The sequence below is a fragment of the Anomaloglossus baeobatrachus genome, chromosome 2 (genome assembly GCF_048569485.1).
Source record: "Anomaloglossus baeobatrachus isolate aAnoBae1 chromosome 2, aAnoBae1.hap1, whole genome shotgun sequence".
In the NCBI taxonomy this organism is placed as follows: Eukaryota; Metazoa; Chordata; class Amphibia; order Anura; family Aromobatidae; genus Anomaloglossus; species Anomaloglossus baeobatrachus.
The window spans coordinates 441,715,252-441,729,781 of NC_134354.1; the positions used below are offsets into that span (position 1 = coordinate 441,715,252).

The following is a 14,530-nucleotide window of genomic DNA, read 5'->3' on the forward strand; positions in this document are numbered from 1 at the left end:
TGCTGCCAGCATAGTAAGGAGGTCTGCAGGATTCCTTGTGCGCAGTTACAACGTGGGTGGCCTGACCAGACAGGCTTTGGGCGGAGGTTGAGGACCCAAATGAGGTTGAGGAGGCAGAAGCAGTGGAGGAACTTCGACATACAGAGGATTGATGCACAAGTCGTGGGGACGGCAAGACTTGTACAGCAGACCCTTCTCCATCTCTCACCATAGTTACCCAGTGCCCAGTCAGCGACATGTAACGCCCCTGTCCATGCTTACTGGTCCAAGTATCGGTGGTGAAATGCACCCTGTCACACACAGAGTTTCTCAAGGAAGCGGTGATGTTGTGTGTGACATGCTGGTGTAGCGCAGGCACGCCTTTCTTAGAGAAGTAGTAGCGACTGGGCATCTGGTAATGGGGCACAGCGACGGACATATGGTCTCGAAAATCCTCTGTATCCACCAAGCAGAAAGGCAGCATTTCTGTAGCTAACAGCTTGCAGAGGGTGAAAGTCAACCTCTTAGCTTTGTCATGGCTAGGAGGAAATGGTCTTTTAATTGTCCACATCTGAGGGACCGAGATCTGGCTGCTGTGCGGAGACGGCATTGAGTAGGGTGTCCCTGGAAAACTGCTGGTCTGTGAGGAAAGTGCAGGCGGAGACATGATGTTGCCTTCATCCAAAGTTGGTGCTCTTGATGTCTGAGAGAGCTCTACACCAGCACCTGTTTCCCCTTCCAAAACATCTGATGACCTGCCAATCAATCTGCCTGTTGTGGTTAAAGAGGTGGAAGATCTGCGTCGAAAAATGTGTGAGAGCTGTCCCCACAGTCATAGAGGATGAGGAGCGCGAGGATGCACTTGAAGGGGCAGATGGTGCTTGGCCCGCTCCGCTAGGATGCATTGTAGCATATCGAGTTTCCCACTGGGACTTATGCTTGTTATTCATGTGACGGTTCATGGACGAAGTAGTCAAACTAGTGAGTTTTTAGCCTCTACTTACAGATTGGCGACAAATCTTACAGATCACATGAGTTGGGTGATCCTTTGTGATGTCAAAAAAAGACCAGGCTAGGCAACTATTAGAGCCCATGCGACCTGCAGAGCCACCCCGACTTGTGCTCAGAGGCAGAGTTGTGGCTGAGGATGCAGTTGTTGACGTGCTTCCAGTACTCAGTCTTTGTCCAGGAAGGCGCAAGCTAACCTCGTCGTCCGTCGCATCCTCCTCCACCACCTCTGCTGAACTCCTCGAGTGCCTGACTGTGGGTTGACAGTAAGTGGAATCTACAACCTCATCATCAACCTGTGTGTTTGCACTCCCCTCGCCCTCAGACCTAACCTCTTCCTAGCCCTGGCTGAATAGTTAAGTTGTCATTCCAATCAAGTATCTGAGTCGTCATCAGTATGTTCCTCATAGTCATCAGTATGTTCCTCATTGTCTCCACCAAGAGGTGTTACAGCTTGGGAATGAGGGTCTACATTATGCTCAGAAACGTGGTCATCAGGGCCTGAATCTAACTCACAAAGCTTCTGGGCATCACTGCAGATCATTTCCTGGTCTATACTCACTGTAGCTTGGGAGCAGACCTCTGATTCCCAGGCTATTGTGTGACTGAACAGCTCTGCAGACTCACCCATTTCTGTTACAACATACTCTGCAGGGCAGGTGGAGACTTGAGAGCTGGTAGAAAGCTAGTGCAATTGGGGTGACAACTCAGTGGACTGTTTTTAGGATGTTGAGGTGGAGGAGAGGCCAGGCCACTTGTTGGAGCACTTGAGATCCATTCAAGCATGTTCTTTTTTTTTTGTGCATCATCTACCTTTATTAGAGTTGTTCGGTTCCATAAAAAAGGAGCACATCAGATTGTCCACGGAAAGTAGTAGACATCTTACTTTTGCTGGAAGATGGCCTTTCTTCAGCAGATGTTACTGTAGCTTTACCACCTACCCCACAGACACAAACTTTTTTTTCCCCTTTCCAATACACCTGTTCCCCTTTCCACCAGCATCTGTCCTTTTGCCACTCATTTTTTTTTTTGACTAGATTGGACACGTAAAATGTCGTAGCAAAAATGGAGAGATCGTGTAGCTTTATTGACAGCTGAAGAACCAACACTGACTATCTCTGACAATGAAACTATGGCCCTAAAACTGGCAGCACTTTTGGCAATTAAAATTGCGTAGCACAAATGGACAGGTACTGTACAATGCAGAGGTGGTATAGCTAAATTGTCAGCAGAGGAACGCTAACGTAGTATCCCAGACAATTTTGGTATGCCACTAAAAGTGTCAGCACTGTTTGCAATTAAAATTGCGTAGCAAAAATGGGCAGGTGTGTAGAATGCACAGGTGCTGTAGGTAGTTGGACAGCAAAGGAAGCCTCACTTTCTATCCCTGCCAATGAAACAATGCACCAAGGAATTGCCTGAGCTGATATTTCCAGACGCTGTTATAGAAACCCCTGTATAGCGTTGGCACAGACCTGTCCAGCAACAATGCCTATGAACGGCTGTCATGCAGCCCTGAAAAGGGCTGAAATTACAAATAGTCCCTAATCCCTAAAGCGCTGTTTAGATTGCACTGTATGTCTATAGCGCACACAGCATCAGCAGGAGCGGGAGCGGTGACTGCCACCCACCCGCAGCAGAGCGATAATGGCGGCGATGGGGAAAATGGCCGTGTCTTAAAAGGCAAGGACATGTGACATGCACAGCCTATGACACATGCCGTTGCTTGTCTGGTAAAAATCCACTTTGCTGTGTGTGTGTCTGTGATTTGCTGACAGCCTGGCCCACACCACTGTACGCGCAGTTAGGAAAAAGAAAAAAAAATGGTGATCACCATTCTTTCAGCACTCAGCAGGAGCACTGATCTAAACCCTGTCCCCCCTGCACACTATACGCTGAATTTTGATAATATCATGATTCACAGTGACTTACACTATTACAGTGAAAAGCCAGCTAGTAACTAGCTACGCTTTTTGGTGATCGAACCGTTCTCGAACGTAACTCGAGCTACTGAACTTTTAGCAAATCATTTGAGTTTGTCGAACGACTCGAACACCCTCAAAATCACTCGAACATGAAATTGGCGAACCGTTCGACTCGAACATCGCACATCTCTACCTGTCACCAGGTTTTTCCCTTATGAGCTGCAGCAACCACCAGTAAGCCCTTATATTCAGCATTCTAGAATACTGTATATAAGAGCCCAGGCCGCTCTGTATAAAGTAAAAACATCTTTATTATACTCAATTAGGTGGCCGTCCGGTCCAATGGGTGTTGATGGTGACAGGTCCAGCACCTGCTCTCTGCTGCAATCACTGTCCTCCTTCTTCCCAGCCCAGTGTGGATGACATGACCTACGTCATCCACACAGGTCGGCATTGCAGTCCTGCGCAAGTGCACTTTGATCTGCCCCACTGAGGACAGATCAAAGTACTGTAATGCTCAGACAAGAGGAAAGGTCAAAGACTGTCCGTGCATGCCCACTACAATACATTTATCTGCTCTCAGCAGGCAATGCTAGTCTTTTGGATGACGTGGGATGCGTTATCCACACTGGGCTGGGAAGGAGGATGGCGATCGCACAAGATGAAGGTGGCGCTAGACCAATGACCAGCGACACCTATCAGATCGGACAGCCTCTAGGTATTATAAAGGTGTTTTTTATGTTATCCAGAGCAACCTAGGCTCTTATATACTGCATTTTACTGGTGGTGGCCCCAACTCACAATGGAAACATCTGGTGGCAGGTTCCCTTTAAATACTTCTTTTCCCAATTGTCTATGTCCCCAGTCTCTCCAGTGATGTATAGATGTCCCAGCACCTCCTGTGATGTGTATACCCCAGCTTCTGCAGTGATAGATTTTCCCCCAACCTCTTTAGTGATGTATAGATGCTCTAACTCCTCCAGTAATGTATATGCCCCCAGCATCTCTTGTGATGTACAAGCTCCCAACGTCTCCTGTGAGGTATATGCCCCAGCCTCTCCAGTGATCTATAGATGCCCCAGTCCCTACTGTGATATATAAGCCCCCAACCCCACCTGTGATGTATATGCCCCAACCCCTCCTGTGATGTATATGCCCCAACCCCTCCTGTGATGTATATGCCCCAACCCCTCCTGTGATGTATATGCCCCAGACCCTCCTGTGATGTATATGCCCCAGACCCTCCTGTGATGTATATGCCCCAGCCTCTCCTATGATGTATATGCCCCTTTGCATCTTCTGTGATGTATATGCCCCCAGTGGCTCCTGTGATGTATATGCCCTCAGTATCTCCTGTGATGTATATAGGCCCCAAGCCACTTCTGTGATGTATGTGCTCCCATCAACTCCAATGTGATTTATATGCGTAAAACTCCTCCAGTGATGTACAGTATATGCCCCCAGCCCCTCTTGTGATGTATATACAGCAGTCCCATTATCTCCTATGTGATGTACATGACTATTCTCCAGACCGAGACAAACCTGGAAAAGCAATTGTGAGAAGCAACAACATCAATATCACCTAACATCACAGCCGCACCAAAGAAAAACATCTCAAGCCACCACAATTGGAGGGAGTTAATTTTTTTGAACAAATACAGCAGGGTAATTTTCAAGTTAATAATTTTGTGCGGCCCCTAAGGTTGCTAGAAATTTCCAAATGGCCCTTGGCAGAAGAAAGGTTCCCCACTCCTGGCTTATAGTGTGTTGCTATATTCTTTTGTTTGTGTGTTAAATAGTCATGGCAGCTTGTGTGGCGCCCCTGAGTGTCAGGGGCCACAGGGTATTTCAACTAACTCCAGATTCCTGGAAGACCAGTGCTAGTAAACACCACAAAACACACACAAAACCACGCCCTTTTCCCCAGACTGGGTAATAGGCTAGAGATGGACTTGACGGGTGGTCACCTAAGGTTTAGGACGCATCCAATCCACTAGTCAGAAACCTGGGAGAAGGAAGGGGCTAGTCAGTAGAGTGGACGGAAAACGGACATCTTGTCAGTTCTTAAGTGAAAAGACACACAGATAGTCGGTCAGAAGTTAACGTGCCGACAGAAAAGTATGAAGTGACTACTCAGTATAAAGGGGTACAGTTGTCAGGGAGAGTATGGCGAGAGGACAGAGTATGGGTACAGAGGTATATACTAGAATCACCATCATCCTCCCCTGGGGCCTAGCTCTACTTGCGGAGAGCCATCACACCTAAGCTGCCCAATACCACCAGCCCCAGCAGTGAGAGACTTTGCAGCAGCAGCTTCCCCCATATAGCCAAAAATCGCAAGTGGCGTCACGAAAAACATTTTAAATTGTTTTGCCCCTTGTACAAAACCCCTTTTAAGCGACCCCCAGGGAACCAGGCAACGGCCACCCAGTGAACTGTCCCAGTAAATTACAGCCCGGGACCGAGTGCCCCAAAGCCCTGGGGTGCGTCAGCTTTCTGGCATCACAAACAGGATTGGACTAGACCCGGAAACCCCGGGTGACATGCGCCTTATGGACTGCGCTTGTGATTGAACTTGTGGATTTGCCCGCCATTTTGTGTGACAGAAAATAACTGCGTCACTTGAAGAACAATGGTGAAAATGGCGCAAAAAGAAGCTCCGCTCATGACCCTGCCAAGACCCGGCAGAAGGGCGTAATTACCTGATCCGGAAGCTCCCGAAGTTCTCCAGTCCCGTGAGGGAGTAGTAAGAGAAAACCAAGGGGGAAGAAAATGGAGGCGTGAGGTGATGGGGATGCTGCGGGGCCTGGTCTGGGTGTGGAAGCAGCGGCGCCCGAAGCGGTGGCAACGATCATGACGATTACCCTACCGTATGTTCTAGGAGTGGTGTGGCTGCCCCAGTATGATGGTAAGCCAGATGCCTTAATTGGGTTCAAAAAGAAAATATGCACAGTATTAGACATAACAACACTGTGAAAAAATATTTTGCGTATAACATTTCTTCAAAGAAGGAGCTCATAGGTCCCAAATAATGATAAATAATCATTGAAGCCGGGCGCGAAACGTACGTCGGGGTAAGAGACTGGCGGCATGCTGACCTAATTTACCCAGGTAACTTTGGACTTGTGGCCGACTGATCTGTTTAGGGTGTTGGCCGGCTTAGCGGTTACATGGCAGTGTGTGCATCCCCCTTGAGGGGTTGCTCTTAGCCACAAGCGGCCGGTATGACTTTATATAATGGCAACGGTACTGTCTCCACGTGGGATTAGTGTCCAGCCATGATCTTGAACAGATCAGTCATCCACTCGTTACTGGGTTACTTTGCCCAGAATGTACACTTTTTTGGATGTCTTGTGACTAGCAATTATTGATTTTCAAATGTAGCAATTACGATGTGGTCCCTGCGTTGATTATGTGCTTGACAAGGGCTGTATGGGATTCTTTGTTGAAGAGTTACAATTAAGATATTGATGCCCCTTGTCCATACGGACTTTTCAGGGAGCAACGTTATAAATGCTGCAAAGCACATGTCACTTTTTTCCATTATCTCTGTTTGTTTGCTGTATACATCTTTTTTAATCGTGTGTTTATTTATGAAATAAAGATTATTTATCATTATTTGGGACCTATGAGCTCCTTCTTTGAAGAAATGTTATACGCAAAATATTTTTTCACAGTGTTGTTATAGTCGTACAATGGGAGTGTCCGGTTATATAAAGACCTCTTTTGTGTTAACAGTATTAGACATGTACGCAATGACTGTCAAACAAAGAGCGTCTGTTGTGCTGTGACAGTTAACAGGTGCAGCAGTATATGGAGAGAAGGTATGCACACCAGTGACTATGTAAGGGGAATATATGAAAAGCAGAAACTGCTGTGTGAATACTGACATGAAAAAATCCAATAGCTATATGTAAGAATGAAAATGGAATCTGCATTACTGCCATGAATATATGAATAAAGAGAAATTTAGCTATTGAATTGATCAATGTAACAGAGTCCCAACACTACGCCAAAGTATTTCTCTACGTTGGGGTCCCTAGGTAGTGTGTGTCCTCTCATGCAGTTAAAAAACTTACCATGTTGGGAAGCTGAGACCCAAGCTATATATGCGTATAATGTGGACTGGTAATAGGTGTGGTAGGGCCGGGTTCACAAACGAAAGACTACAAATCAATTAAGAAATAACGTCTGGAACACCATTCTGAGTCTGAACTGGGTGCAAAAACCTAAAAAAATCTACACTATATGGAGATAAGGTATGCACACCAGTGACTATGTAAGGGGAATATATGTAATAGCAGAAACTGCTGTGTTAATACTGTCATGAAAAATCCAATAGCTATATGTAAGAATGAAAATGTGAAAATGGAATCTGCATTACTGCCATGAACATATGAATAAAGAGAAATTTAGCTACTGAATTGATCAATGCTACAGAGCCCCAACACTACGCCAAAGTAGGAGCGGTGGCACCGATCATGCAGATTACCCTACCGTATGTTCTGGGAGAGGCATGGCTGCCCCAGTATGATGGTAAACCAGATGCCTTAATCAGGTTCAAAAAGAAACTATGCACAGTATTAGACACAATGACTGTCAAACAAAGAAGATCTGTTGTGCTTGGACAATTAACGGGTGCAGCACAGCTGGAAGAAGAGACCTGGTCAGATGTAGACCGGGAATCAGTGAACACCATCTTTGAAAAGTTGAAAATTGCTTTTGGAACCTGTACCGAGGCAGAGCAGAGAATGGGATTTTACAATTGAAGGCAGAGGCCGCAGGAGAGACTATGCCCTGAGATTACAAGCAGCACTGCGTACCTTGAAGCATATAGATCCCATCAATGCCCAAGAAGGGAATAAAATGATGATTGAACAGTTCCTGCAGGGGTTGCAATCATTTGAGGACCGTAAGCAGCTGCTCCTGTGGTGTGCCGCCCCAGCCTGCCGCTGCTCGGATACGCGGTGGCTCATAGGGTCACCGGACCCGGAGGTCGGGGTCGTGCGGCCTCTCGGAATAAAGGGGTATTATTTACAGGGGATAGTACGGACAGTTCATGATGCCACCCGTGGTGCATGGTAAGATGGAGTACCACCGCTGCGATTGGGAGTACCCGGTGGCAATGGAATGGGCAGCCAGGTGTTTAACCCCTCCACGGATAGGGAGGATGCCCCGGGACTCAGTGAGGGTGACAGGAAGGTGCCGTTGGGACGGTAAGGGTCACTTATGTACTCAGTGCAATAACGCTGACACCGACAACTGTGGTAAACCAAAGTTCTTAATACCGCTGCCGCTTAGAGGGAGCACGCCTGGATCCCGTGCCAATTGGTGTTGCCTGCTAGTCTGTGACCTTATCCGTGGCACCATTCTTCTAACTGGTCCCTTTAGCATAAGACTAGTCGGGTCCCACTCACCAGTATGGCTAACTGGGTGAGCTTGCTCTCAGGGTTCACGCTTGGGATTTTCTGGACTATGTAGTGGGAAAGTCCTATCCCCCTCGTTGCGCTAGTACCCAAATTTTGGAGTGGGTGGAGAACGGCTCTTGAAAGCTCCGTCCTCGTCGAGTAAATTGCCAGGATGCCTGAAGCTCCTTCCTGACCTAGGGTCCACGTACCCAGTCGTGCCCTGGCCTCTGCCAGGTGATGGAAAAAGGCCACCGGCTGTCCTCCTCGACAGTCCGTGCCCCTTGTCACGATCCAACGTGACTGGGGTCCAGCTCCTACCAGGCCCAGACCAACGTCTGCCACCTAGTAGTCTCAAGGAGCCCAGCTCCTGACCTCTCCTATCGAGAGTAACTTCTCTGCTGACTGTCTCCTGACACTCCTGACCTCCCCTTAACCAACCCCCCAAGTGGGCAACCCTATTCCCTTCAGGTTAGCCACTGGTGCGTCTGGTGGGTGTGGTGCAGAGTGTTCCTAGGATTTTGATTAGCTTGTTCTTGGCAACACCAAAGGTCAGGGACCCGTAACCAAGGAGGAAGTGGATATTTTACAGAAGGGCAGATTGCATTATACCCTGTGACAACCTGATAGGCCAGGGTGTCACAGTGGGCTTTGGAACATCCAGATATTGACTTTGTTGTCTTAAAGGACCGAGCAGTAAAAGCATTGCAACCACAGATCCTGCCCCAGTTGTGGCAAGCCAGTACCTCACCTCAGAGTGGAACCCTCTTCCTTGACCATTATGGAGACTAATAGGCAGGCTGCGACACCTGGTGTTTCTGATGACCTGTGTTCCCAAGTGCAACAGCTAAGCAAGGACGTGGCCAGGATCCTAAAAGTGATGCAGCTCAAGCCAGAACCCAAGTCATCGGAGAAGATTCAGCTGGCCGACTGCACCGAGGACGTTCCATGGATGCGAGGAAGGAGGATCCCATCATCTCGAGGAAGAACCACCGATCGCTACGACTCATCTGGACAACCCATCTGCCATCGTTGCAACAAGACAGGCCATATTGCAAGAGCTAAGTAGCATGAAGAGGAGGAAAGGATCCGGCACAATTCTTCTTATGATAAAAGCATCAAAAATTTTATTAAGGTAATATTAAAACCATCGTGAAGACAGAGTGTCCATTCAAATCATGGGAATCTGGATCATGAAAACTTTATACGTTTCGGACTTCCAATAAAACCAAGAGTCCTTAATCATAAGTGACTTGACTTATGATTAAGGACTCTTTTGGTTTTATTGGAAGTCCGAAACGCGTAAAGTTTTCATGATCCAGATTCCCATGATTTGAATGGACACTCGGTCTTCACGATGGTTTTAATATTACCTTAATAAAATTTTTGATGCTTTTATCATAAGAAGAATTGTGCCGGATCCTTTCCTCCTCTTCATGCTACTTTGTTCACTACCGGCTGGGACTCACCGGTGGATCCGAGGCACCCGCAAGGCTGAGCAGTCCGGGCAGCAGGTGAGCTGAAGATATACTTTCCATATTGCAAGAGCGTGTCCTTTAAACCAGCAATCCCTGGGGACAACCCCCAGGAATAAGACGACAAGGCCCATCTGACTGGCTCGACAGGTATGTGGGAGGACGACCAGTTCTGTCCATCACTCTGGACAGAATTCCTACCTCTGCATTGTTGGACACCAGCTCGCAGGTAACAACCCGTATGTACTTTACAAGAGATTCTGATCTGATACTGAGCTCACCCGTCCTTACTCAGACCTCACCATTTATGCTGTTAATGGATTACCAGTGACTCAGATAGGGTTCAAAGAGGTAACCATAAAAGTGGGGAGGGTAGAGTTAAAGGGCCAAGAATGGATTGTAGTTGAAACTGATGGCAATGAGAAAAATCCACAGGTGATTTTGGGTACAAATGTAATTGAAAATTGTCTGGGAGATATCGTGCGATATGTCGGCGGAGTCACGGATTCCGTGACGCACATCCGGCATTGTTAGAGATGTCGTACCGTGTGACACCTCCGAACGACTGTGAACGAGCAAAATACCTTATCGTTGCTCGTTGACACGTCGTTCATTTTCAAAATGTCGGTTCTCCTTCTGTGCTCCGTTTGTTAATCGTTCCCGAGGCAGCACACATCGCTCCGTGTGACACCCTGGGAACGACTAACATAGCTTATCTGCGTCCCGCTGGCAATGCGGAAGGAAGGAGGTGGGCGGGATATTAAGTCCCGCTCATCTCCGTCCCTCCGCTACTATTGGCCGGCGGCTGTGTGACGTCGCTGTGACGCCTAACGTCCCTCCCCCTTAAGGAAGAGGATGTTCGCCGCCCACAGCGAGGTCGTCCGGGAGGTAAGTGCGTGTGACAGGAGATTAAGGACTTTGTGCACCACGGGCAACTAATTGCCCGTGACGCACAAACGACAGGGGCGGGTACGATCGCTCGTGCGATTGCACGATAATCGTCCCGTGTGCCGCTGGCATTACTCCAACAGATTGCTGAAACTACCGTCATGGGACAGCAGAGAATCCTGCAAAAAGAAATTAGAGCCCTCCTGCAGAGACAACAGGTAAACCTATCTGGTGGGAAAATTGGTAAAGTACGGGTAATAGACTCTGGTCCCATTGTAATACCACCCAGCATTGAGATGATGACATGGTGTCGGGCGGCAATAGGCCTCAAAGGGAGAGATTACCAGGTAGTGGTGGAGCCCATATACTCAGAAAACTGGTCTGTGGTCCTGACAGCCCAGGGGTTGATTGATGTACGCAAGGGAAGGGTACCCGTACGAGTACTAAATTGTGGGGAGGAGGATACTAAATTGCCCACGTATGCTACCATTGCCAAATTGTTTACTGTCAACAATGACTCCATCCAGGCAGTAGAACCTCTGACCTCATCAGAACCAGTAGAGGATAGCAGTTCCCAAGAACAGCTAGAAGATTGGTGTCAAAAACTGCATGTAGGTACTGATTCCACTCCTCACCAGAAACAAGGAGTTTATCGGGTAGTACAAGAGTATGAGTAGGTTTTCAGTAAGCATCCATTCGATTTTGGGAGGATAAAAGGGGTACATCACCATATGCCCACAGGAAATCATCTCCCCATTAATTATATCGGCCTATACCACCAGCTCACTATCAGTGTGCCAAGGAAATGTTAAGGAACATGAAGGAGGCTGGGGTTATCAGAGACAGTTGTAGCCCCTGGGCAGCTCCATTGGTCCTAATTAGAAAGAAGGATGGCACCATGAGGATGTGTGTAGACTATAGGCAAATAAAGATTATAAACAAAGATGCTTACCCGTTACCCCACATAGAGGAGTCACTAGCTGCACTGAAAGCTGCTAACTACTTTCCTACTCTGGATCTCACTAGTGGGTATTGGCAGGTATCCATAGCAAAAGAAGATCAGGAGAAGACTGCATTTGCAACACCAATGAGCCTGTGTGAGTTCCACAGCATGCCATTTGGACTCTGCAATGCACCTGGAACATTGCAAAGACTGCTTGGGACACCGCAACTTCGAAATTGTGCTGCTCTACTTGGATGATGTTATCGTGTATTCAAAAACGTATGAGAAACATCTGGCAGAGGTATTTGAAGCATTATCCAAGTATGGAATGAAGCTAAAGCCATCAAAATGCCATTTGCTGAAACAAAAGGTCCAGTATCTCGGGCATGTGGTCAGTACAGAGAGAGTGGCCCCAGATCCAGAAAAGATCACATTCATCAAGAACTGGCCCAGACCAACCACCGTGAAAGAGGTATGTCATTTCGTAGGTCTGGTAGGAGATTCATCAAGGGCTATACAAAGATGGCAGCACCTTTGCAACAACTACTGGTAGGCCAGGCAAAGAAGGGTAAGACTTCTCGTCCTCCATTTGAATTGGGTGAGGGAGAAGAAAACTCTTTCAGACAGATGAAGTGGGCCCTGACATGTGATGAGATTCTAGCCTATCCTGACTACAACTTACCATTCATGTTATACACTGATGCCAGCAACGTGGGATTGGGAGCTGTGCTATCTCAAGTGCAGAAGGCCAAAGCACGGATGATTGTCTTTGCAAGCAGGAAGCTCCACCCTACCGAGAGGAACCCAGAGAACTACAGATCATTCAAGTTAGAGTTCCTGGCCTTAGTCTGGGCTATCACTGAACAGTTTAAGCATTATCTAGCGGCTGCCAAGTTCACTGTCTTCACAGACAACAACCCTCTGACCCACCTGAATACCGCGAAGGTGGGTGCACTAGAGCAATGTTGAATGGCAAAGTTGACAAATTATGACTTCTCCATCAAGTATCAGGCTGGTCGCAGAAATGCCAATGCGGATGCGTTGTCAAGGATGCCTCACTTACCAGATGCGGATGAGCTAGAAGAGATAGAGCTACCAGCTTTTCACCGCCATGGTGCATCTTAATATCAGCAATCTTGCACCAACCGTCGAGAAACAGTGCTGAACCCGTTACCGCACCATGGGTGGAAGGAAACAGTACAATGACCCAGCAGTTAGCCTGAATAAAGAACTAATAACCCAACCAGGCTCATGCCTGAGCCCAGATGCTCCACTTGAAGCGCAACATCTATGGAAAGAGTAGTAGGCTGTTCATCTATCAAGGCAAGCTATGTAGAAGTGTTACCAACCCTAAAACCCACGAGATAGCGTGGCAAGTGGTAGTACCAAAGAAAAATGTCCAGATGGTGCTGGAGGCCTACCATGACAGAGCAGGACTCTTTGGATGGAAGAAGTTGGAGGCACTGTGACATGTGAGATTCTATTGGGTTGGCATGAGAACCACCATAGAGAAATGGTGTAGAAATTGTGGTCCTTGCAACCGAAGAAGAAAAGACAGTGACAGCCAAAGAGCACCGCTGAAACCAATCGTCACTAAACAGCCAGCACTGGACCATGTAAAATTGCCACCCAGTAGGAAAGGCTATATATATATGCTCTAACAATGGTGGACCACTATTCCAGATTCTTAGTGGTAGTTCCAGTAAAAGACTTAACTCAAACAGCAGCAAGAACCTTCCAAGCCTACTTTTGGACACCCCACAGATACCCAGAACAGGTATTAACAGATCAAGGTCCTGTATTGAAGCTGAAGTATTCCAAGAGTTTTGCAACTTATATGGGTGTAAGAAAATTCGTACTACGCCTTATCATCCACAGACCAACGGCGTGTATGAAAAGATGAACCTGGTAGTCATTGACCTGTTAAAAACTTTGCCATTGGAAGAAAGAAACATTTGGCCAGAAAAGTTACCTTACTTAGTGTAAATGTACAACATTCCTGTGAGTTCCTTCAACTGTACACCAACATATCTCACGCAAGCAAGACCCGGAAGATTACCAGTTGACTTAGAAATGGGAATTGTCGTTCCTGATAACAATTCACCAGATGCTGATTGGGACTCTAATCGCCAAGCACAATAGAGAAGAGAAGAATGTGTAGAAAGTCTAAACCAAACGCAGAGAAAAACAAGAAAAGCACTAACAAGAAAGAATGCACAAGCTGTTTCCTTAACACCTGGAGAAATAGTTCTAAAACTTGATGATCAGTGGGAAGCAGAACCTTACACTGTACTATCCTCCAATTTTGAGAACAAGACAACTTGCTTGATCAGTAAAGATGAAGGAAAGACATCAGCAACAGTCTCAAGAGATCATCTCAAGAAATGTCCAGAGCAGTTGAAATTAAAAAAGAAATTCCCTGCACACCTCAAGTACAAGAAAATAGAATAGAAAAAGAGAAGGTGATACATACAGTACTTGGAGACTTTCCTGAAAATTGGCCTCAGTACAATGGAGCCATCATAGTACCAGTACTTACTTTCCCACAACCAGCAGAAGAACCTGTTCAAGTTCCAGAAGAATCACCTATTGTAGCAGAACCAGAAGAACCTGCAATCGGTGAACCTGTCAATCCTGCAGAGAGATTAAGGAGTCACGGACAATTACCCAGTCTACCTAGAACACATAGGTCAACCCAGGGTACAGACACCAGAGTACAACAAGGACAATCTGAGACACTTGAGTTACGTAGGTCAAATCATAGCAACTTTGGTCAGGCCCCGATCAGGTACAGAGAGAAAGGGCGGCGTCACACGCTACGATATATAGGGTGATATGTCGTCGGGGGTCATGGATTCCGTGACACACATCCAGCATCGTTAGTGATATTGTAGCGTGTGACAGCTA

At 47.1% G+C, this 14,530-nt stretch overlaps 1 protein-coding gene across 1 annotated transcript in view; it reads right to left on the reverse strand.

Moving 5' to 3' along the window:
* Positions 1 to 14,186, reverse strand: part of LOC142290244 (uroplakin-3b-like) — a 104,181-nt gene extending 89,995 nt beyond the window's left edge. Inside the window, exon 1 of the mRNA XM_075334194.1 lies at positions 14,163 to 14,186. The gene's annotated coding sequence lies outside the window, so the exon portion shown is untranslated. The remainder of the gene's footprint in view (positions 1 to 14,162) is intronic.
* Positions 14,187 to 14,530: the final 344 nt, after the last annotated feature.